This window comes from Sciurus vulgaris (assembly GCF_902686455.1).
Source record: "Sciurus vulgaris genome assembly, chromosome: 17".
NCBI lineage: Eukaryota > Metazoa > Chordata > Mammalia > Rodentia > Sciuridae > Sciurus > Sciurus vulgaris.
In genome coordinates, this window is record NC_136478.1 from 22219115 (window position 1) to 22245067 (window position 25953).

Below are 25953 nucleotides of genomic sequence, written 5' to 3' on the forward strand. Positions count from 1 at the left end.
AATGAGGCTTTACTATGTCAGGTGATTTGCTGAGAACTTTACATGTGTCATCTGAACTTCTCACACATCCTCAGCATCACTAGCCCTAGTAGGTATTAGAGAACTGAACTATAAGCAGATACGTTATACATCCAATTTATCCTAATTTGACATAGAATTGCAAACAAAGTTTCAGACAGGAAATTTGAATTTAGTTTTCTCTAATTGTTAAAATCCATGCCCTTAAATAGTATGCAGTCTTTGGAAAATAGACTTTAAAAATGCAAGAAAAGCAATAATGTTAATACCTACTACTGTGTGAAGGTGGAAGAGATTGATTTTGGAAGTCTTCTAGTGATATAATCAAAGTGTAATGAATGGTAGATCAGGCTGTCCAATGTTGTCATGTGTGTCGGGGTGAAGTTCTTGCTGGAAGTCTGCTTTGGGCATAGGTGATCAATAGTATAGAATTCCCTTCCTATTTTGGTTCCTAAATATCTGCTCTTAGCTTTAAGAATTCAGCACTTCAGGTGAGATTGAAGAAGCAAAACATGAGTTGAGAAACCAGTTGTTATGAGTGCATGGGTTAGGAAGTGCTCACTCATCAGGAAAAGGGCTTTTGCAGAAATTGTGCTTATATTTAAATAAAACCAATCACACATATAATATGTGCCTGTGTTCCGAAAAGAAAATCATGGATCAGGGCTGACGCTGTACACAAAATAGCCCTCTGTTCCCCAAAAGAGACAAAGTTATCCAAAGACCACAACTGCATTTTAACAATGGTAACTTCTGTTGCAGAAACAAAACAAATAAATAAATAAATAAATAAATAAAGAGAAAAAGAGGCAGGAAAGGAAAAGAAGCGATCTTTCAGCTTTAATGAAGTATGTTGATGTGTTCTGAGTCTGCATGAAAGAAGGAGTATTTAGTGTCTCTCAACAGCAACCTTTTTCTTCATTCACTGAACAACTGTTTATTGAATGCCTGTTATGTGTGAAGAACTCTGATGGGTGTTTGGTTCCATCAGTGAAATGCAAAGATAGGACTCATTGTCCTCTTGTAGCTTAAATTCTACTAGGGATGTGAACTGAAGATAGAACTACACACCTAATAAATAATTGAACAAATAATGTGCTTTCTTGGAAGAAATTAATGCTGTGGGGGATAAAGGGAGAGGAATAGAGCAACAAAAGATAAATCTTCAGGTGAGGAATGAAACAAAGCAAAGTAGAGAAAGAAACTGAGGTGGGAAGAGAGATTAGAGTGGAAAAGACAATTAACTAGACAAATGACTTGATAGTTGGCGCACTGTGTTTCCTCCTGATTTGTAAGAATAAAAAATGCAAATCTCTTTTCCTAATTTTTATTTTTGTGATTTTGGTTTTTGAGCATGACTCTGCTCCCAAACAATACTATAATAAACAATGGTGCAATGCAGAAGTTCTGTCTGCCTTTGTCATAATTGTTTGTGGTAACTTTGTTTTTATTGTTGTCTTATTGTGGAAATTATGAAATGATTTAGTTTTACCTTTAGGTAAATTCCAAGATGGAGATAAGGGGAACGTGTCAAGATACGAAGTCAATAATAAAAATTCAATGAATTAGGAAATAAGAATCCTTCATAGTCAGGATAATATGAGAGTTTGGGAATGCACAGCATCTTAGTGTTGGGGATATTCAAATGGGTCTAGGGGCACTTTTTTTTTGACGTTTATAAGGGAAGTGTGATGTCAATTACTGTCTATTACATTGTAGAGGGAAGAGTGGGAAGGAGTAATTAATATACAGAGAGAAAAAGTGGCTGTCATCTCTATTGTATCTACTTAGAGCTGCGTCAAATCTAAAACTTAGGTTGCTCTCATTCCAAAGACTGATGTGTTTTCTACTTTCCAGGAACTCCTTTTGGATTCCTTCCTGTCATTGTTCATGCATGAAGCTGACTTGTTTTCTGTGTTCAAGGCACATGTTGTCACAGAGCACAATATAAAATTCATTGGCAAAATAATCCTGAGCAGGAAGGAGAAAATAATGTACTAAACACCGGAACCGAAAGCAAAAAGGATAAATGGGCATCTTGACCAAAATATGCTTACCATTTTGCATCTGAGTGTAATCTTTAGTGAGTAATTTATATTAAATCTAATAAAAAGTATGTCAGGAAGTTTATGACCAAATGTACCACAAATCATGAATGAGTACAGCAGCAACTTGAATGAATTATGTCTGCCGTCAGTGTTGTACAGGAGAAGGCAATAAGACACTTTTAGACCCGTGAAAGTTTCAAACTATGACTCTAAAAAGTTCTTGCTAAAGTACATGCATTCTCCCAGAGGCTGCATATGTTTGCCTGACAGAACCCATGGCTGAGCAATGAGTCCCAAGGTGTTAGCATTAAATTCCCACTCAGTCACTTCCTCAACTCTATGCAGCTGAGCTGACAGCACTGCAGAATGCTTTTCCATAAACAAATTCCCTTCTAGAGTCTGTTTCTCCTTTAGTTTCTGTAGAGAATTGTAATAGCAAGCTAAGTCTCTTAAACAGAACAAAGAAGGAAAGGAAAATCTTCTATTAAACACAACCCTCCCTCCACAGGAAATTTCCTTTCCTGATCCTCTGCTGCCAGAGACTGAACTACAGATGTGCTTTCTGTCACTTTCATTCTCGAAAATGTTGCATAAATGCCCTTACGGTCCACAATAATTACAACAGAAGGGAAATTCTCTTGCTTAATCTTGTCTAATAGTTTTGCCTCATATTGAAGCATAGGAGCTCTGGATTTAGGCAAAGTTGGGTTTAAAACTCAGATCAAGCTATGTGCAATTGGCTACTTTGATGAAAATTGCTGGAGCAATATTGGTATCTAATTCAAGGAACACTTGTTAATTTTGATGAAGATCTTTCATGTAATACACTTGAACACAGAGACGCCACATTATAACTCCCTAAAAATACTAATCACTGTTGCAAATACATCACCTTCTGGAATCACTTGTCACCCATTAAAAATAATTAGAGACAACAGTAATGTCACAGTGAATAGAAAATGAACTGATATGTATGATATCATTGATGCCAATGATTAGGTAGACAAAACACTTAGCCCACAGTAAATGATTGTTCACTCATACAAAGAATAATACTTATTTTTCACATGATTACTTATTTTTAGACATTGGTAAGAGTTTACCATGTGCTGGATATTACATATTTTAATTATAATCCAATAATATCTCGTTAACCTGCTGTGTAAAGAAGAAAATTAACTTATAGATATTTACGATGCCTTTTTCAAAGTCACACTATTATTTAATGAAAGAATTATGTTAACTCTAGACTCCTGAATGAACATAATATTTGTCTTTGAACCAATTGTGGCTCAGATGTCATTCATAAATTTAAGACTGTGATGTGAACTAAGAAATATAATTTGGAGAAGTTGTGATAAGTAATATGAAAAAAAAATATAAGATTGAGAAAAATGAAATGATTGAATAACAAAATACACAAAAATGAACTTATATAATTTATTGATGAAAGTGTTACTTAATGTCATGAAGTTTCTAGATAAACTTCAAATAAAAATATAAACATTGGTCTCAAGAAATTTTAGTAACATTTCTCTATAAAATTTATGTAGGGAAAAGTCTCATAAAAGATGAAAGAAATAGTGAAAATTTTGAGCAAACAGAAGATTTGCTGTATCAGATTTAAAACATTCCCAAAGATGTTAAAAGTACTACTTTTGCTAACATGGTAAAGAAATGGAACAAAATTTAGAAAAGATATTTCCATGTGTAGCAACTTAATTTATGAAAGATATAGGACATCAGAAATCACAGAAAAATAAAATAAAAATCACAAAAAAATAAAAATAGTTTATGGGTATGTTGAGAAAACCCTCATCATAGAAAAATAAGAGTGTAAGTATATCTTATCACACAAAATTAAACCTTAAATCATTTACATACTTAAATATGAAATTTAATATTGTGAAGGTGTTAGAGGAAATAAAATAATAGAATACTATTGTTCATTGAGATAGAATTTCTTATATCAATCCCTGGAAAATACAAACTATATTTAAAAAGAAATGATGGAGTAGACTTCATTGAAATTAAGGATTTACATTCGAAAAATGAAAACAGACAAATATAACAGACAAGTGACAAGTTGGGACAAGTTATTTGAAAAATTTAAAGCTGCAAATGATTAATAGCTTAAAATTTACAAGGTTTTGCAGCAAATCAAGAAAGTGACAGGAAATCAAGAAAAACAGGTGCATTATAAGAATAGGCAAGTCACATAAGGGAATATAAATGTATGACAAGCATATGAAAAATAAATACAATCAAGGAAATAAAAAAGTTGCAGAACAAAGGTAGATCACACACTGCATTGCCACTTTGGTAGACCAGAAAGCCAGATAATACTTTCTTTTTTTTTTTTTTTTTTTTTGTACTAACAATTCAAACCAAGGGCACTTAATCACTGAACCATATCCCCATATCCCTAGCCCTTTTTATTTTTTTATTATGAGACTGGATCTTACTAAGTGACCTAGGGCCTTGCTAAGTTGCTAAGGCTCACTTTTGAACTTGCAATCTTCCGACTTCAGCTTCTTGAGCTGCTGGGATTACAGGTGTACACCACAACCAGTTTATAGATAATTCTTGAGAAGGAAGGGAAGACTTGTACAGTGCTGAATACCTGTAATCACAGCTATTTAGGAAGCTGGGGAAAAGAGTTCTGTGAGTTCAAGGGCATCCTGGGCAACTTAGCAAGACCCCATGCCAAAGGAGCAGGGGGAGAGAGAGGTAGTGGAAGTCTCTGGTTCTGCTTGAATTGTAATCCAGTGTGAATATTTTGAAGAGCAATGACCTTAAGTACAAAAAAAAAAAAAATTTCCCTTGATATGTTACCCCTCCAAAATTATGTCATAAATGACCATAAACACTCAGCTATGAGTATAGTCCAAAGGAATTTTTTCTATAAGTATGTGAAGTAGATAGAATTTTAGCCTAGATGTCCTCCGTAAAATGAAATTATTCTGTAATACTGTCTATGCCCATTTGATGTATTTATGATTCCTTTTAAATAATAAAACACATTCTCATCTTAGGCATGGGAGTGATAGAAAGCATTTGAAAATAAACATGATTTCCACTATTAGGAGAAAACGTATATGAACTATGGAGTGTATATTTGGGGCATTATGTTGAAGTTTCATATATTGAATTTACAAAAGTACTAATGATGCACATTTTATCTGCCCTGAAAGGCCAGGTTGTTATCAAACCCTCAGTAATAAAATACTTTGTTTTAGTGTGATTGCAAGGTTTAAAAAATTAAATTAATAAATTATTGTTTTTTTCTCAGCACAGGAAACAATCAATTATGTGAAAAGAGAGACTACAGAGTGAGAGAAAAATCTTTTCCACACACACTTCAGACAGAGCACTCATCTCCAAAGTTTATAAAGAACCTAAAACTTTACACCCAAAATATAAAGAACCCAATCAATAAATGAGCTAAGGAAATGGGCAGACACTTCAAGGAAGAAGATTTACAGGTGATCACAAATATATGAAAAAGTGCTCATTATCCCTAATAATTAGAGAAATGCAAATTAAAACCACCCTAAGATTTCATCTAACTCCAATTAGAATGGCTATTATCAAGAAGGCAAGCAATAATAAGTGTTGGCGTGGAAGTGGGGAAAAAGGCACACTCATACATTGCTGATGGAGTTGCAAATTGGTGCAGCCACTCTGGAAAGCAGTGTGGAGATTCCTCATAAATCTTGGAATCGACTCACCATTTGACTCAGCTATCCCACTCCTTGATTTATCCCCAAAGGACTTAAAATCAGCATATTGCAGTGAAGCAACCACATCAATGTTCATAGCAGCTCAATTCACAATAGCTAGACTGTGGAACCAACCTAGATGCCCTTCAATTGACGAATGGATAAAGAATCGATGGTATATATACACAATGGAATATCAGCCATAAAGAAGAATAAAATTATGGCATTTGCTGGTAAATGGATGAAGTTGGAAAATGTTATGCAAAGAGAAATAGGCCAAGTCCAAAAAACCAAAGGTTGAATTGAATGTTTTCTCTGGTAAGTGTGTCACAATATATAATGAAGGGGAGTGATGGAAGGAAGAGAAGAATGAAGGAACTTTGGATGGTGTAGAGGGAAATGGGGTGAGAGGGGTTGGGCGATGGAAAAACAGTAGAATGAAACAGAAAAAAAGATTATTGGTTCATTTTATTTGCATGCAGTAACATATGAAGGATAAAAATCCAGTGTTTAATGAAAAAACTACAATACTGTATGGTCTTTAGGAAAACATTACAACCTTGTATATTTGTGTGTCTATATACACAAATGTGTATATATATATATATATATACACATACATGCACACACATATATCATGTATGTAGAAATAAATCATTTTTTGTATGTTAAATACATTCTAAATAAAGAATACAGAGAATTTATATATATGTGGGCTTGTACATGTATATATAACCCATCTTAATGGAAAAAGAAGGTCTAGAATTAATGCCAACCCATTATGGCCACAAGCACACCTCTGTCTAGATTCTGGTTTCTAAATATCATTTTCCAATAAAGGAAATCAAGACTCTCAGATAGTATGTTAGAACAAAAAAGGGAGATTTTTGGAAAAACTGTCAAAATCTGTAATTACATAGCAATATTTTTCTAGGTTTTTAATATAGTTTTTATAGTTTTCACGTTTATTTAAAAGTTTAACAATAGGAATAATTGGGTGAAATTCGAATAGAATCGTTGTTGTATTTTTGCACTTTATCTGTAAGTATAAAAATGTTCCAAAATAGAAAGTTTAAAAATTTACAGAGTAGTTTTCTATGTTAGGGAAGAGTGATTTGATTTGAAGAAAGAAGACAAATAAGAATGTGTGTATTCATAATGTTGTGATCAACTGTAGATTAAAGAATACGATTAATCAAGGTTTGTGAAGCTTGAGTCTGATAAAATAAAATAAAACAAAATACTCCAGCTTAGTTCAGGCATTACAAATTTAAATGCATACTGGATCTAAGCAAGCATGTAAATTTCATCGACTAGAGTAGTTGTGGCCAAATCTTGATTGTTGACTATTTCTGATGGGGCTAGTAAAACAGCTAACATTTTCTGAGTACTCACTCTGAGCTAGGCACAATTTTAAGTACTTTACATGTAGAACCCAGTTTACCCTTTGAGTTAGATGCTATAGTCAAATGTGTTCTTTAGTATATGTAAAGAAAGGTGAGATGAAGAGAAGGTAAATAACTTCCCTAAGGTTATAATTTATGAGGACAAATTTGAACTTAGTTAAGGATCCCAAAGTTTCATGATCTCAGACATGACATCTGCAAATACTCTTAGAACTCATTAATTGTTGCTCCCTGTTGGGCAACAAGGTCCGATGTACCTCCTCAGAGCCCGCCTGAGGAGAACACGGGCGGAGCAGAATGATGAGTGTCCGCAGCAAAGGAAACACACCAGAGCCGGGAGGTCTGTCAGTGCAGGAGGCACAGCAGGAATCTCGTTTATTGAGAAAATCACAGAGCTTTTAAAGGTCAGCAAGGCACGGGGGTTCACGCAGGTGAGAGTCCCATAGGACTATATGGCAAGCACGAACTGATCACGTTCGCAGAACTGTTGTTAACCAATCCCTGATGGTGGTCTGATTTATCGTCCTTAACTATTGAAACCGCCTTTGAGGCCTTGATCTTGCTCACTCGCCAAGGAGTAAGGAGTCATCCTGAGTTAGTTAACATGTCATTAGTCCTAACAATTAACCTTAGTATTTCCTAAGAAAAATAAATTTAAATGCTCACATTTTATTTCTTTTTAATTTTTTATAAAGCTTACATACCCACATTTTATGTTAAACTTAGAGATTAAAAGACTTTGGAAAATAAGACACGTTTAATTTCAAAATATTATAACAAAAATTAAATAGTTCAGACAGTAGGTTCTTTTTCAGAAGACTCACAAACTATTGGGAAACTAATTCGCAAACAGGATATTTCTGAATGAGTTTTAATTCTCTAAAACATCTCATAAAAACTCAGCAATAGCTGGGTCAAATGGTGGGTCCATTCAAAGTTTTCTGAGGAATCTCCATACTGCTTTCCAGAATGGCTGTACCAATTTGCAACTCCACCAGCAATGTATGAGTGTACCTTTTTCCCCACATCCATGCCAGCACTTATTATGGCTTGTGTTCTTGATAATAGCCATTCTAATTGGAGTTAGATGAAATCTTAGGATGGTTTTAATTTGCATTTCTCTAATTACTAGAGATGATCCCACTCTTCAGTTTATACCCAAAGGACTTAAAATCAGTATATTACAGTAAAGCAGCCATATCAATGTTTACAGCTGTTCAATTCACAATAGCTAGATTGTGGAACCAAACTACATGCCCTTAAATTGATGGAAGAATAAAGAAACTGTGATATATATACACAATGGAATACTACTGTCATAAAGAAGAATAAAACTATGGCATTTGCTGGTAAACAGATGGAGTTGGAGAATATCATGCTAAGTGAAATAAGTCAATCCCAAGAAACCAAAGTCTGAATATTTTCTCTGATAAGTGGATGATGATAGATAACAAGGGGTAGGTGACTGGAAGGTAAGAGAAGAATGGAGGCAACTGGATTGTGTAGTGGGAAATGGGGCCCGAGTGGGTAGAGAAAGAAAAGATGGTGCACTGAGAACTTATTACTCTATGTTCATGTTATGATTACATGAATGGTATGAATCTACATTGTGTACAACCATAGAAATGAAAAATTGTACCCCATTTATGTACAATGAATTAAAATGCAGTCTTTGAAAATAAAACCAAAAATTATTTAAAAAAAATATTCTAAAGTTCCCCCATTATTCTCTCATTCCCCACCCCACCCCCATTATATATGAAACATGGTGGAATGAGACAGATATCATTACCCTATGTACATGTATGATTACACGAATGGTATGAATCTACATTGTGTACAACCATAGAAATGAAATTATGTACCCCATTTGTGTACAATAAATCAAAATGCAGTCTGTAAAAATTTAAAAGCTAAATAAAAATAATAATAATTAAAAGATGCAAGAAAAGATTTAAAAGAAATGTAGTTTTATTTATAAAGAATGAATATGTTTCACGATTGCTTGCTCTATTTCTGTAAGGTACATCATTGGGATTTTAATTGGAATTGCATTGAATCTGTATAGCACTTTTGGTAGCATGACCATTTTGACAATATTAATTAGCCTATCCAAGAACATGGGAGATCTTTACATCTTTTAAGATTTTCTTTAATTTCTTTCTTTAGTGTTCTGTAGTTCTCATTGTAGAGGTCTTTCACCTCTTTTGTGAGATTGATTCCCAAGTATTTTATTTTATTTTTTTTGAGGCTATGGTGAATGGGGTAGTTTCCTTAAATTCTCTTTCTGAAGATTCATCACTCATATATAAAAATCCATTGGATTTATGAGCATTGATTTTGTAACCTGCTACTTTACTGAATTCACTTATGAGCTCTAAAAGCTCTCTGGTGGCATTTCCAGGTTCCTCTAAATATATAATCATGTCATCAGTAAACAGGGATAGTTTGAGTTCTTCTTTTCCTATTGGTATCCCTTTAATTTCTTTGGTTTGTCTAATTGCTCTGGCTAGAATTTCAAGGACAATTTTGAATAGAAGTGGTGAAAGAGGGCATCCCTGCCTTGTTTCAGTTTTTAGGGGGAATGCTTTCAGTTTTTCACCATTTAAAATGATATTGGCCATGGGCTTAGTATAGATGGCCTTTACAATGATAAGGAATGTTCCAACTATCCCTATTTTTTCTAGTGTTTTGAGCATAAAGGGATGCTGTATTTTATCAAATGCTTTTTCTGCATCCATTGAAATAATCATGTGATTCGTAACTTTTAGTCTGTTGATATGGTGAATGACGTTTATTGATTTCCAGATATTGAACCAACCTTGCATCCTTGGGATAAAACCTACTTGATCGTGGTGCACTATCTTTTAAATATATTTTTGTATGCGATTTGCTAAAATTTTGTTGAGAATTTTTGCGTCAATGTTCATTAAAGATATTTGTCTGAAATTTTCTTTCCTCGATGTGTCTCTGTCTGGTTTAGGTATCAGGGTGATATTGGCTTCATAGAATGAGTTTGGGAGGGTCCCCTCTTCTTCTATTTCATGGAATACTTTGAGAAGTATTGGAATGAGCTCTTCTTTAAAGGTTTTGTAGAACTCAGCTGAGAACCCATCTGGTCCCGGACTTTTCTTTGTTGGTAATGCTTTTGATGTCTTCTTCTATTTCATTGCTTGAAATTGATTTATTTAAGTTGTGTATGTCCTCCTCGTTCAGTTTAGGTAATTCATATGTCTCTAGAAACTTGTCAATGTCTTCAAGATTTTCTGTTTTGTTGGAGTATAGATTTTCAAAATAGCTTCTAATTATGTTTGTATTTCACTCGTGTCTATAGTGATATTTCCTTGTTCACTCCGAATTTTATTAATTTGAGTTTTTTCTCTCTTTCTCTTTGTTAGTGTGGCTAAGGGTTTATCAATTTTGTTAATTTTTTCAAAGAACCAACTATTTATTTTGTTAATTTTTCCGATTGTTTCTTTTGTTTCAATTTTGTGGATTTCAGCTCTGATTTTAACTGTTATTTCCTGTCTTCTACTACTTTTGGTGTTGGTCTGCTCTTCTTTTTCTAAGGCTTTGAGCTGTAGTGTTAAGTCATTTATTTGTTGAGTTTTTCTTCTTTTGTTGAATGCGCTCTATGAAATAAATCTTCCTCTAAGTACTGCTTTCATAGTGTCCTAGAGATTTTGATGTGTCTTTGTTCTTCTTTACTTCTAAGAATTTTTTTTTTATTTCCCTCTTGGTGTCTTCTGTTATCCATTCATCATATAATAGTGTATTATTTAAATCTCCAGGTGTTGGAGTAGTTTCTGTTTTTTATTCTGTCATTTATTTCTAATTTCAATCCATTATGATCTGATAGAGTACAAGATAGTATCTCTATCTTCTTGCATTTGCTAACAGTAGCTTTGTGGCATTAAATGTAGTCTATTTTAGAGAAGGATCCATGCACTGCTGAGAAGAAAGTGTATTTGCTCTTTGTTGGATGGTATATTCTATATATGCCCAAATTGTTGATTGTGTTATTGAGATCTATGGTTTCTTTATTCAATTTTTGTTTGGAAGATCTATCCAGTGGTGAGAGAGGTGTGTTAAAATCGCCTAGTATTATTGTGTTGTGGTCTATTTGATTTCTGGAATTGAGAAGGATTTGTTTGACGTACATGGCTGAGCCAATGTTCGGGGCATAGAAATTTATGATTGTTATGTCTTGCTGATTTATGCTTCAAGGGAAGCTGTATGTTATGTCCTTCTTTATCCCTTCTGACTAGTTTTAGCTTGAAGTCCACATTATCTGAAATGAGGATGGATACTCCAGCTTTTTTGCTGTGTCCATGTGCATGGTATGTTTTTTCCCATCCTTTCACCTTTAGTCTGTGGGTATAAAAATCAATACATAATGAAAAAAAAAAAAAAAAACTCAACAATATTTCTAGTTGTGCCAGAGGTGTACATAGAGTAAAGGAAACTGGGAGTTCTATAAATGAAGTACAATCCTCACTTAAACTAGTTGAACAATTAATGTGCATTTGATCAATATACACCATATATCCTAGGTCCCTCAACTTCTGTTGCATGGTTCTATGAAGCAGAGGTAGGGGAGGAGTATCCTGAATCCCCCTGCCCACTTTTCATGAGACAGATTCATGAGTCTCCAGAGAAAGTTAAACCTGCCGAATCAGTGCCTTAAGCCCATGTCTATTACATTTTTATTTATTCTTTTAATCAATGCTGAACTTCTGAAGATGCAAGACATTTTGTATATATTGAAACTAAAACCAAAAATACATTTTCTCAACTTGGAAATACAAATAAATTGGGAAATAAGGAAGTAGCATAAATATGTTTTATCATGCATCCAGTAGGTAATAGTCATTTTCTTATTTACTGTAACCTGATAGAATAGGTCTTGACTTTGAGATAGTAGTGAAACTCAGTTATACCTACTTATTAATAAGTGACACATCTTAACATTTTAGGGAATATAATTATTTTTGTCATGGAAATGTGTTCACAATTTTGACTTATACTTTTCGAATGGGTTAATTTAGAACAGCATATTAATAATGTACCATATCACATTTTTTAGTTTTTCATCATGAGCATAGTAACTCTGCTAATCTATAGAGGACTATGATTCAAATGCACAAACACTTATGAAGTATTAAAAATATTCTAATTTAAAGAGATTATATTTAGTCCTTAGCATACAAAAGGCCATCTGTGGATTTGGTTGCCAAGTTTTAATTATGGACTCTGGACTGAAACTAATTAAGCTCTGATCTGGCTTTAGTGGGCACATACTATATTAACCATTCATGTTTCATCAGTTGAGTGCATATTGTAAATATACCTATTTTGGGAAGCTGTTACAATTTCTGATTAAGATAACTCCTATAAAGCATTTAGCATAATACCCGGATCATCATGTGCCTAATCAAAGTTTAGCTTCTATCTCCTTTTTGATGTCAATAATTCTCCTGCTGGTCCTAGTTGAACCAATTCAGAAAATATAAGTCAGATTTTGATGTTTACATTTTCATGATCAAAATAAATACATTCTCTGAAATGTCAGTTAAATTGCATTATTAAAATTATTAAATCTCTGGCCTCTGCCAGATGGAAGGAATTTATCCCATGAATCTCAATCCTTAATGTCAACCACATGGGGTTCTGCTTGATTTCACTGGCACAGAGACCTGAGCTGCTATGTTTCCAGTAGTTGAGAATCTGCATATTCTTCCTAATAGTGCTTGGACTTTTCATTCCTACCTGCCGTGCAACATTTTCATGTCACATTGATATCGGAGCATGGAGGAGTCACATCTGAAGTGATAAATTTGCACCACAGAGGAGTCCAATCTGTCCTGTGTCACTGCCCGCATCCCATCATTGTATATTGGAACCAGGCATTGACTTTTAGAAGGTGCTCCCTACGTTGATGCATTTGCGGATTTACCTTTAGAAAAGCTCCTCACAGGCAGGGATCCATGACCAGATAATGGGATCATTCATGCCGCCTGATTTATGCAGCAACTCTTGAACTGTATCATCAGGAAGCTCTTTCATTCCTTCCGCCAAGAACCACTCAGGTAGAAAGGACTCACACCCTCTGAAGGAACAAGCCTTGAGCAACTATCATTCAAGACATGGAAAAAAGACTTTATTCACTAGTCTTCCTTATTCAGCCCTCCTCATAAATACATCTAATTGAAAATTTTCATTTGTTTTTAATATGGGTCAGTTCCTTTCCTGTGAATTCCTGTTCTAATAATTCTGAGTGCTTTTCTTACTGGGAAGGAATGTGATGTTTTGAAAAAGAACAGGATTCAGAGTTGTGAAAACCTAATCTTAAATCAAAATTCTCTGGCACTCAACCATTTCAGCTCTTAGCCACTTATTTATCCAATCATACACTTATTTCTTTCCCTGAAAATGGGAATTTTAATATTTGTTTTATTAAGGTCACTTGGAAGATTTTCAATATAAAAATCTGATCAAGTTATTTATTAGTTTTAAACTCAGTGCAAAATTTCTGTTACTCTAAAGTCTCTTAAAATGGGGGTTATAAAGTACTTAATGACATGGTCTTTCCTTACGTTTCTAGACTTGTCTTTTGTCACACAATTTCTCAGGCCCTCTTCTCTGGGTTTACCAAATATTTACCAGTCATATTTTTGCACCAAAATGCTTCTGAAAAATTTTCGTGACAAATTCATCCCTGTACCCAAAATACCTCCTTACACATTTATCTTGGTCACTCCTTCACATTTGTTCAATACATAGATAGATACCCAGACAGACAGAACTTTACAACTATGTTAGAATTACAAAATTATTGTGCACAGAGTTCTGAGAGTCTATACCTCACATTCGTTTTCTGTACATGGGTGACAATAGTGAATTAACACTGTTGTAGTCATATTTTTTTTTTTTTTTTTCTGCTATGCCCAAAAGGCCTCACTGGAACAATTAGAGGAGGAAAAGTTTATTTTATTTTGGGACTCGTGGTTTCACAGGTTGGAGCACATAGAAGGTCAACTTCAATGATCTGGGTCAGAGAGGAGGCAGAACACCTTGGCAGAGGATATGGTAGAGGAAATCAGTTCAGGACATGAAATCAGGGAGGACAGAGAGAAAACTCCCCTCACCATAGACAATAAATAAACCTGAAGGGCACTTCCCCAGGGACCCACCTCCTCCACTGCCACCCTACCTGCTTATTGTTACTACTCAGTCTATCCCTATCTATAAGTAGATTAGCACACTGATTAGATTATGGCTCTCTGAACCCAATCATTTCACCTGTGATCCTTCTTGTATTGTCTCCCACATGGGCTTTTGGGGGACAACTCATATCTAAACCATCACTTGCATCAATACTTCATTATACGGTGATGTTCATATTTCATTTGGATTTTTATTGTTTCCTGATGTTCATTTCATATTTCAAAATCAATCCAGAATACCACATTACCTTTAATAGTCACATTTCCTTTGACTCTTTTTAATTTTGAAAATTTTTCTCATTTTGTTTTTGAAGATTTTGAGATTTTTCAAAGATTATCAAACAGGTTATTTTTAGTATGTATTCCATAGGTATGTTTGACTCAAGATTTTCCAATGACTAGACTGGGAAAGAAATTTTTTTGGAGGAAAATAAAAGAGAAGAGAAAATGCCATGGAGATCACCTTATGTAAGGGAAGCACACAATCAAGATGACTTTTCACTGTTCATGTTGACCTTAATTACCTGGCTTGGGAAAAGATTTACCAGTAATTTCCCTATAAAGTTATTCTCTTTTGTTCTCCATTTCTACAGTTTTCTCTGAAAAAAACCACTGTGCATACATTCTTTACTTAAGGAGTGGCAATTATAGTCTGCTTCTTCTGTTCAAAATACTTAAATTATTTGAGATTATTTGTTCAGCCCAGGGATTTTTTTTTTGTATTACACATTGTTATTTATTCAGCTATTTTTATTTAAGTATAGCCTCCAGATTTTCATTTTATATTTTGTATAATAATGCAGTATATTATATTTATTTTGTTGCTCAAATATTCCCATCTTCATTCACTGGAAGTTTCTCTCAATTGGCTCCTATATCCCTTTGACTAATGTCTTCCACAGATGAAGACATTTCATTTATTTCTTTTCAACCTGCATACATCCTCTTTCTTTTTCTTATCCTATTGCATCAGTTAGAATCTCCAATAAGTTTTTGAATAGTAGTAATGTGCAAAGTCATTTCCATTTGTTTATAATCTTAAAGGACAACATCAGGTTTTTCAGTTCAAATGTCATGTTATTTGAGAAGTTCTTTATCAAGTTCTGAATTTTTTGTCTATTATGAATTAAACAAGATCTCTTTTTAAATCAGACATGTTTGTTGAATTTTGTCACATGCCTTCCCAGGTCATATGTGATATTTTTTCCTCTTTAGTTAATATATTACATTGATTGAACTTTAACTATCAAGAAAATCAGCATCCCTAGGATAAACATGACTTGGCTATTGTGTAAAATTCTGTTTATTTTAGTTTCAATTTATTGATGTTTTCTGGAATATTTTTGTGTCTAGTTCATGAGGGATTTCAGTCAGAAGTTTGACATTCTTGTGATATCTTTGCAGTTTTCTCTGGGACAATCTGTTTTGTTATTGGTATATGCCTGCCCTCAAAGAATAATTGAAATAAAAGCTTTTACTTTTAATTTCTGACATACATCTTTTATGTGTTGAATTCACCAGTAAAACTTCCTGGGTATGGGGAGTTCCTTTTTAGATAGTTATTATTTGCAACTTTAATATATATAATTATTTATAAATTTTCTATTATCCTTTGAGTAATTTTTGATAGTGACTTTCAAAACTATGATTGATTACATTGAAATTATGAAATTTGTGAGCAAAGAGTTGTTTATTGTATTTCATTATCAACTTTTTACTTTCCCTGGTATTGATAATGATGAGCTCTAATTTAAATTTTTAAAAATATCCTTCTTCTTTTTTAAAATATTTTTATTAGTTGTTGATGAATCTTTATTTATTTATTTGTATGTGGTGCTGAGAATCAAACCCTGTGCTTCACACATGCTAGGCAAGTGCTCTGCCACCGAGCCACAATCCCAGCCCCTATAATTAAATTTTGATATTGGTTACTGAAATTTTCTTTTTTTTTCTTGGTTACCCTGGCTTGAGGTTTATGAACTTTATTAATATTTGAAATAATTTGCTTCTGATTTAATTGGCTTTCATTTTAGTTTTCTCAAATACAATTGTTTTATCTCATTTTATCATTCCCTTTCTTCTGCTTATTTCGGACTTAAATATTTCTTTTTTCTTTAGTTTCCTGGTGTAGAAACTAAGAATGTTGATATTAGCTCTTTTTTCCTTTTTTTGATTATACATTTAATGCTATAAACTTTCCCCAGGCCTTGTTTTTACTATAACCCACAAATTTTGATAACTCATATTATTATGTAACTTAAGATATTTTAAAAGTGCTCATAAAACTCCCACATTACTATGTATTATTTATAAGTGTGTCATTAACCTGCAAATATTTAGTGAATTTTAATGTATATTTCTGTTATCAATTTATAGTTTAATGCACTTTTGCCTGAGAATATACTTTGAATGACTCTAATCTTTTAAAGTTGAAAAAATATAGTTTGCAGTCCAGTTTGTGGTCTGTTTTGGTGGGGGTTCCACGTGAACTTGAGAAGAACTTTTGTCCTGTTCTTGTGGGATAGATTGTTCTGCAAATGTCAAGTGGATGAAATTGATTGGTAGGACTGCTCAGGTTAAATATGACCTTGATTTTCTGCCTGTTTAGTATGAACTTATTTCAATTTCCTGTAACTTTTGAAGGACAATTTCTCTGGTTATAAATTCTAAGTTAGTGTTTTGTTTTGTTTTGTTTCCTGTCAAGAATATAAAAATGCCTCTCACCATCTTGTTGCTTCTGGTTTTCAGAATAGGATATTCTGGTTTCAGAATAATTCTTGCTCCTGTTCCTCTCTGGGGAGGGTGTCCTTCCACCCCTGCTCCAGTTTCATTCAAGGATTTCTATTTGTCTTTATTTTTCTACATTTTGAATATGATAATCCAGTTGTGGCTTTTACTTTGTTTGTTTTGATAATTATTTTGCTTTGTGATCTCTGGGTTTCCTGGATCTATGGTTTGGTGACTTGATCAATGATGGAATCTTCTCAGTCACAATTACCTCAAATATTCTTTGTTCTATTTTTTTCCTCTCTCTTTTTCTTTCTTCTGAGAGTCCAGTTATGCTTTTGTTACATCTTCTGCATTGGGAACACACTCTTTCACCTCTTTGCTAGGCAGCATACATCTTTTCACCTTGTGTTAGGGCTACATCTTAACGCTGAGTGGAGGGCTCCCTCAGTGCTCAAACTCAAAGAAGCACAACTCAGAAGTACAAAGGAGATAATGTCACTTGGACTTAAGGTCTGACACATGAGGGATGTGTGAGCTCACATATTCTTTATCTTGCCTTATCCCAAAAGGACTGTTTTAAGATGCAGGGCTTAAGCAGAGTCTCAGGAGGCTGTGCCATGACACCTTGGCTCTTTTTCCTCTACCTTATTATTCTTTTCCTTTATTTCTGTCCCCCAGAACTGTAGCCTCTTTTCTTTCAGTTCCAGTTTCTTGTAACTGAAGATAAAATGGAAATTATTGTAATTATAAATAGACAAGGGCAAGGGGTTGCTGTAAGTGTGTGCGTCTAGATAGAAGGAAAGGGAGAGAAAACACAGACATTTTAAGATGAAATCTATGAATCTATCTAAAAGTTACCTATCTATGTATGTGTGCAGGCATACCTATTTCATTCTCTGAAAAATTCTATGGAATCCTATTTATTATCTCATTTTACACTTTACAACTGAGTCTCAGGGAAGCTAAGTAATATGATTGAGCCCTTGTAACTAGCAACTAACAAATCTGTGATTCAAATCTAGGCATCAGGGCTAGAATACATACTGTTCAATGCCTTATCAGGTTGACTTATGCTTAGGAGAAATATTCAGCCTGATGAAGGAGAGGTGAGGAAAGGTAAACTTACTGAAAAAACAGTTGAAAGGTTAGCTAGAAATTATTTGCATGTTTGAGTCCAGAAATAATGTGCAAAATAGTATTTAGCATGGGAAAACATCTTGATTAGCAGAACGTATGTGCCACAGTGACTTTTGGCATCATTAAAATCATTGATGTGAGAAACTTACCATGAATTTGGAACATTCTCACTTAATATGTGGAAACTGGGATACACCAAGTAAAATACTTGACCTGGTTCAGTCGTTGTTAAAATAACAACTTAGTTATAAATATGTTCTATTTACCCTGGGAGAGTAGCTCAGTGTCAAAGCACATGCTCCTGAGGTCCTGAGTTAAATCCCCAGATCTAAAAACAAATAGTCTTAATCTGCATTAGCTGATGATTTCTTCTAGAATAATTACAAAATAATTATACATTATTGTTTTACATCCTTCATGAGTTTAAGTAACTTAAAGGCTCTGAAAGTTCACTGGATGCTTAATTCAATGTTTTGGATTGTCAGTTGTTCACAATGATAAGATAAGTCAATACTTTTTTTTTTTTTTTACTTGATTCTCAGGGAATTTTTTAACTCTTAAAAAAAATTCAAGAAAACTCAGATGAGTAAATTAAAAGAGAATGCCCATGATGTATTGGATGAATATTGATCATTCACTCACTTTGCTTTTGTTTATAGCTGTGAAAGAAAGGAATCACTGAAGGAGTGAGTCTAAATGTCTGGTATTTGAACTAATCTACTTAGTTTATCTGATTCTGTAAATAGTATTTACTGACCACTTGAGATAGGTTGAATCTGGACCAATCTTTTAAAAATGTGGGATGAAAAATAAATTCCTTCCATCCTAAAGAATTGCATAGTTAGGACACAGAAATGTGTACACAACAGTTATCATGGTAAAGTACAATAAGTTTCAAACTATATATTACTGTGTGATTCAGAAAAACCGAGGAAGGAACACACAGTAACCGGGAATACAGACAGAGTGATTTTGAGACAAATCAGAAAGTCGGGGTATTCCGATTGATTTTAATAGGCAAAAAGCACATACCCGGCAGATAAAGGACAAGAGAAGATTTTTGTAAGGGCACACATGGAAAATCAGTGATTTTTGTTATGTTTATTAAACTCCAGATATTTTCACTTATTCGGGTGTAAATAAAGACAATGATTTGACTGCTATAGTCAAAAGTAAACAAGAATGTGTCTTCATTGAGAATATTTTGATACAAACATTCTCATTATTCATGCATACCTGTCAAAGACCTTGAGGCTATTCTTTCTATTTTTGATACAGTTTGATAGTGGTTTTCATTCTGTGGTAATGATATTTATGTTTTTTGAAGCTCTTCATGAACTTTCCTATTTCAGTGAGTGATATTTTTCTATGTGTTATACAGCTTCTCATTAATATAATTAATATTCCATCAATTACCTGTTCCTTGTACATATTTAACAAATATTTATTGACAATGAATTGCTCAATCAATGTAATTTCAGAAGCATTCTTCCTTATTATTCAAAGCCTCCTCTCTTTTTCCTTTTCAACAGATGTGAAGACTATAAACTATCTCAGGATGAGAGGTAATATATTTCATTGTAATGTGGAGAAGCCCCATGTCCTACTTGGCCATGTCCAAATAGAAAATTTGATCTTGGACAAGTGGAACTCCTCTGTTCACATGACATCACTTGACTTCACTTCCCTTTGCTTCTATTTCATCTTTGCCTTTCCATTCTTCTTTCTTTCTTTCACACTTTTTTCTTTTTTCTTTCTTTTTTTTTTTTGTTGTTGTTTTGTTTTGTGTGTGTGTGTGTGTGTGTGTGTGTGTGTGTGTGTTAGGGATTGAACCCAGAGACACTTAACAACTGCGCCCCATCAGCCCTTTTGTAATTTTTTTTTTTTCTTTTAAGACAGGGTCTCCATGAGTTGCTGAGGTTGGTTTTGAACTTGTTATCCTCCAGCTTCAGCCTCCTGAGTTGCTGGGATTCCAGGTGTGTGCCATGGGCCCAGTGATTTGATTCTTTAATAGTAGGCTTCTTATGTCTAGTTAGAGAGTCTCCAAAATTTCACACTAAGTTAGGGAATTGCTCACTAAGAACATGGCATAGTGTTTATTATTGTATCTGTCTGTCAAGTCTTTGAAAAGATAGCTTGGGCCAGAACTATTCGTTGGTAGATAGGGAAGGAACTGTGATAGATAATATAGTTTTTTAATGGAAGGATAAATGCTGGCAGAATTCCTTTTTTTTTTTTAATCAATTGTGGATAAGATTCACTACCTGAGAGAGTCATTGGGGTCTGATTAAGTGAATCTGGGTCATCACAGGAAAATCAACTGCCCCTTTCTCTAACATGGGCAAGAATAAGGAAATTCTTAACCTCTACAAAATAACTAACAGATGCTCATCTTCATGCTCACCACCTAAGAATGGACTCCTCCAGATGACAGCAAATTCCTGAGGGATTGTTACTTTTACCTTGTCACAACAAGCTAGTCACACAGCCCCTAATTCTTCCCCAGTGGTCTCTGATTGTGGAAGCTTAAATGTTTAGGAGTTTGAGTTTCTCAGGTGTAGTAAGATTTCTGAACTTTCACTGTGAATTTTATGCAGTCCTAGGCCACACAAATGTGCCTGGGATTTGAGTGAGTGCAAGTCTACAGCTGAAACCTCTTAAAATATATGCGATCTTGCATATTATTAATTTAGTCAGGTCAACTGTCAGTCAGACAATCATCCAACCACATCAAGGAAGTGCATTAGGTAGTATGCAACTTGTTGTCCCAACACTTCACTAGTCAACAAGCCATCCATGCAGTTACTCAACCATTCAGCTAGCAAGTTAACTCCTGATCAAGAGAGGATTTGAGCAAGTGGATGACTCTCTCGTATCGGGTTGCTGGTCAGGCATCCAAACTGTTTGCCAATCAATCATCCATTCTGACAGTCACTGGAGGAAGGTATGCCCGATAAGGACTTGAGGAGATAGTATGTATAACAATATAAGCAATCTATCCTTAAATACACACACACACAAACACACATTTGGCTTTACTGATTACTAATCTTATTTTTTTTTTTTACATTTTTCATGAGCAAACAAAATCATTCCATTTTAGGTGTTCCAACTACAAGGACTATTTCAGATAGCACCATATTGTGATTTTTGGTAATTAGAAGAGATACTATTCTGCAAAAAGTCCATTAGAGTCAGCAGATTTACAGACTTCATCTCTAGATACAGGAATTCTTACTTTAGGAAGACCCATTTACTGAGAAACTAAAGGGAAAGCAATACAGAATTATCTGTTTAATACTGTAAGTCTCTTACATATTCATGTAGTTAGTGTTTTTTAAATACATTGTGAAAATTTAAAAATATTTGCTTTTCAGATATTATATGAACTTAAGAATTTGAGGTAATTTAGATATATATTTCCCAGTTATTTAAATAAATGAGCTTCCCATATTGAAAAAGAAGATTTCAATTTTCTTCTTAGATTCAGTCATTCTACAATCATTTACTTACTCTATAATGGATAGTGTTTAAAATATTAAATTATAAAAAGAACAGTAAACATCAAACATTGCTCTGAAGGAGTATGTGGACTGATCTTTGTGACAACAGTAATGGTTCTAATCCTGTATAAAGGGCAAGTCTTTATGTTATCAGCTAGGAACATTTCCGGAGATAATGGCACTGAGGATGGCGCTGAGCTGAGTTTTGAGGAGTAGAAATTGTTTGCATTTTCCTTTGTTATGAAGAGTGGATTCAAATCAGAGAGAGTAGGCCCTCTGAGAAGGGGGGCGGGGCACTGTCAGAGAAGTACCATTTACTCTGCTTTCCTGGATCAGTCTACTGGAGTTATGGAAAACAGAACTCAGAGGGCGAGCCTGCAGAATGGGTGAAGTCTTGTCATGTTCTTTTGCGAAGTTTATCCTAAAAGTTGCAGGTGAGCTCTGGGAGGACTTCCTTAAACAGGGAGCAGGAATCTGTGCTCATCCACAGTGACAGTTTCTAGAGGGTTACTTAGGTGTTCTTAAATCATGATCTTCACAACATTTTGTTTATGTGTTTCCAAATAAAATTTTAAGACTTCACACATTTTCATTTATTTAAGTTGACAAATCACATTTCATTTTAAGTGAAGATAGTTGCAAGTGTTGTAATTCCTAATGTATTTTAAAATAAAACATTTAGATTATTGTAAAACAGTATATCCAACGAAATCCCATAGCAAGTTAACAACCATCAGTTACCTTATAAAAGTAAAAAAATCTCTTTTTAAACATAAATGTTAGGACAAATTTTTCCTATGTACACATCTCCTTTTACTTCAAAAAATGTATCTCACTGTAATTGTTTATCCTAAAAAGTATTTTATTTTTTACTATATCATAAAGCTTGACAATAAAATGCAAATATTTTTATAAATTATGCATCTAAAATAATATTTAGGTTATAGCATCTTATGTGCAAAAGCCTCAATTATTTAAAATTATGTGTGTTAATATTATTTTATGATTAATATTTATGTACTTTTCATAAATTTATTAATTATAAATTATTTTAAATAGCTCTTTTATTAATCTGACAGATATATCAATTTGATCACATATCTACAGAATAGTTCTCATTTGCAGTTTTAGACAGAGAGCAAAACCAGATGTGTTTTTTTTTAATCAAGATAAATCTCAAGTACTCATACAATATAGGTAAAGGGAATAAAAAGTTTTGCTATATAAAAATCACTTACTGCTGTAAGCCCTTTTCAAGTTGCAAGTCAAAAATCTCATAATTACCTACCATCAACTTTTTCTTCAATCATCTCCCAGCAGACACATCAATCACATACTTCAATAATTTTGTTGAAGAAAAGTACTGAACACTATTTGATTTTCAAATAAATATATTCCATTCAGTTGAGTCATTACTTCTCTCAGTGTCTCAGAAGTTCATCAAAAGGAATTAACTAAGCCTTCATGATAGTTGTAAACTTATTCTGAAACTTTTCCACTTAGAGTATCCTTGTCTATCCTTTCAAAATCCAAAATAGTTCAATGACATGAAATATCATTAATATTTGGTATATATACCAAAGTTACATGAATATACATGATACAATTACTTTTGAATTGAAGTATAACTTAAAAGCAATGAAATGCATAAACATTTAGTTCAAATCTTAATGGATTTCACATTATCTAATCATATATCTATGGATTATGCAGATTATGGATTATGTAGTTAAAACTCAATACTCTTCTCTTTTGACCTCTTTTACCATGATCTAAAAGCAACACTGAAGTACAATAGAAGATCTTTTCCATGAAGGGTGCTGGGCCAATGGGAGAATCACAAGAGAAAAAAGAAGTAGTTCTTGATCTTTAGTACATATCTTCAAAATTAATTCCAGAAGTATTACAGAACTAAATATGAAAGAGGGAATCGTGTAGCATTTTATAATCTGCCTAAGGGAGCATCATTATTACTCTGGAGAAGGCAAAGACTTTTCTAAACAGGACAATGAAGATGATAAACATGAAAAAATAAAATGTACATATCAGACTATATTAAAATCAAGAATTTAAGATTATTGAAAGGGTCCATTAAGAGAGTGGATAATCCAATGGAACAAGGGAAGGTATTGGCAATACATGTATGCAGGATGGATTAAAAGAACTCCTACAAATTCATAAGGAAAAAATCAGGTAACTCAATCGGAAAGTAGACCTAATACCTGAAGGCATTTCACACAGGTGGAGATTCAAACAGTTGATGAAGGGATGAGGCGCAGTCAATCCATTAGTCATCAGGGAAATGCATATCAAAACTGAGGAGTGGCATTAACTCACCCCTGCAGAACGGCTGTAATGACTGATATCAAAGGCCAAGTACTGGTGATGATGAGGTCATATGGAGTTCTCCTGATACATTAGCTTTGCAAAACTGGCAGTTTCTTATGAAGTTGAACATACTTTATCACTCAGAAATTCCAGTTTTAGTTATATACTCAATAGTATTCCTGTATTATTATTTTTTTTTTAAAAGAGTTTTTTCTATTTTCTATTCTCTTCTTATTACTTTGGTGGCTCTATTATAGATCAAGAAACTATGTGTTTGGGAATATTTCTGGATTCCTTTGATCTTTTTGGTTGTTCCTAAGACAGTATCATACTTTATTTCTTACTGCACTGTCTTAAAATCAGGCATTATAATCCCTTGACTTTTTTCTTCTTTGAGATTCTTTAACTATCCTTTGAATCTCTGTGAAAAAAGAAATCTCCAAACCTTTTTGTAAAGTTTTGTAAACAAACCAAAAGAAAAAAAAAAAAAAAAAAAAAAAGCCTACTAATCTTTTGATCCGTTTTGATTCTATAGATAAATCTGGCAAAAATTAAAATCTGAACAATTTGGGTCTTCCAAATGGAACAGGTACATTTTAAAGTTTCTTATATCTTTAGAGTAATGTAAACTTCCATGTTATTTCTTAAAACTTTGCTAATAATTTGAATCACAAAATTATATGCATATTCCTTATATCTGCCTGTGAAGCGAGGAATATAAGATTAACTAATGTTCATCAAAAATTAAAACTTATTCTTTCCACTTTTTCTTTCAGGGTATTTTTATTTGTTTGTTTCTCTCTTTAGTTTTCTTCTTTCTTTCAGCTCCATTAAATTTGCCCATCTAAATCCCTTAACTGTTTTGATACTAATTTCATCCAAAATAATAAAGGCTCAAGGCTGGCCATTAGCATTCTTTCCAGGGCTAGGAAACAATCCACATTTGTGTTTGCAGTAGAGAGTTATAAATTACATTGAAATATCATTCAGTTAGAGTCATTCTCCAAGATTGTAAAGAGATGGATGGTCTCCAGGGGAGGGTTGTCATAAAAAGGAAAATCAAACCAGCTGAATAATACAATAAGTCTCTCTATAAAGCTGGCTCAGCCAAGCAGGGCTACGAAAGGTGGCAGCCTTTGAGGAGATGGCTGACAGATTTCATTTGTCGGGGATCAGATCTTGCCCTGGTGTCACATGTCATAGTTCCCCAGCGCCACTTTGGTGTTCTATGGGCACCCTGTCCAGGTGCTGTCAGGGGAATACGAGGGATGCCAGTTCATGGCTAAGTCAAGTGTATGAAAAGCCACCATTTTCTCTGCTCCCTCCTGCTGCTAGGGTCACAGTCTCTCCAGTCGATTTACTAATCATGTAGAAGAAAAGTGACACCAGCATAAATGTTTGACTTTTCTTTTTCCCGGTGTCTCCATCTTCCTTCTTAGTTCTTCTTCTTTCTCCCATTTCTCTCTCTTAAAGCTTCTTTAGTTCCCTTTCATTTTTTATTTGAATTTCCCTCCCTAGTTCAGCCCATCTGCCTGTTTTCTTCTTCACCCCTTCTCATTACAAACAAATGCAGACTTTTATGTTTCCTCTATGCTTATTATTCTGTGACTTTGGTGTCATTTGAGCCAATGGGAGGAGATTCATCCAAAAGGCTTATGCCTGCTTCCTTGGCTTTCTTATGAAGAGTTCCCTTGACTTCATTCAGTTCTTCTCTCCCTCCCTCTTTCTCTTTTTTGTGTGTGGTGCGTGTGTGCGCACTTTCTCCACGTTAAGACACAGTTCTAGACACTACGTACTGAAAAATAGGGAAGTTCATTTCTTACCTAGAGCATTTA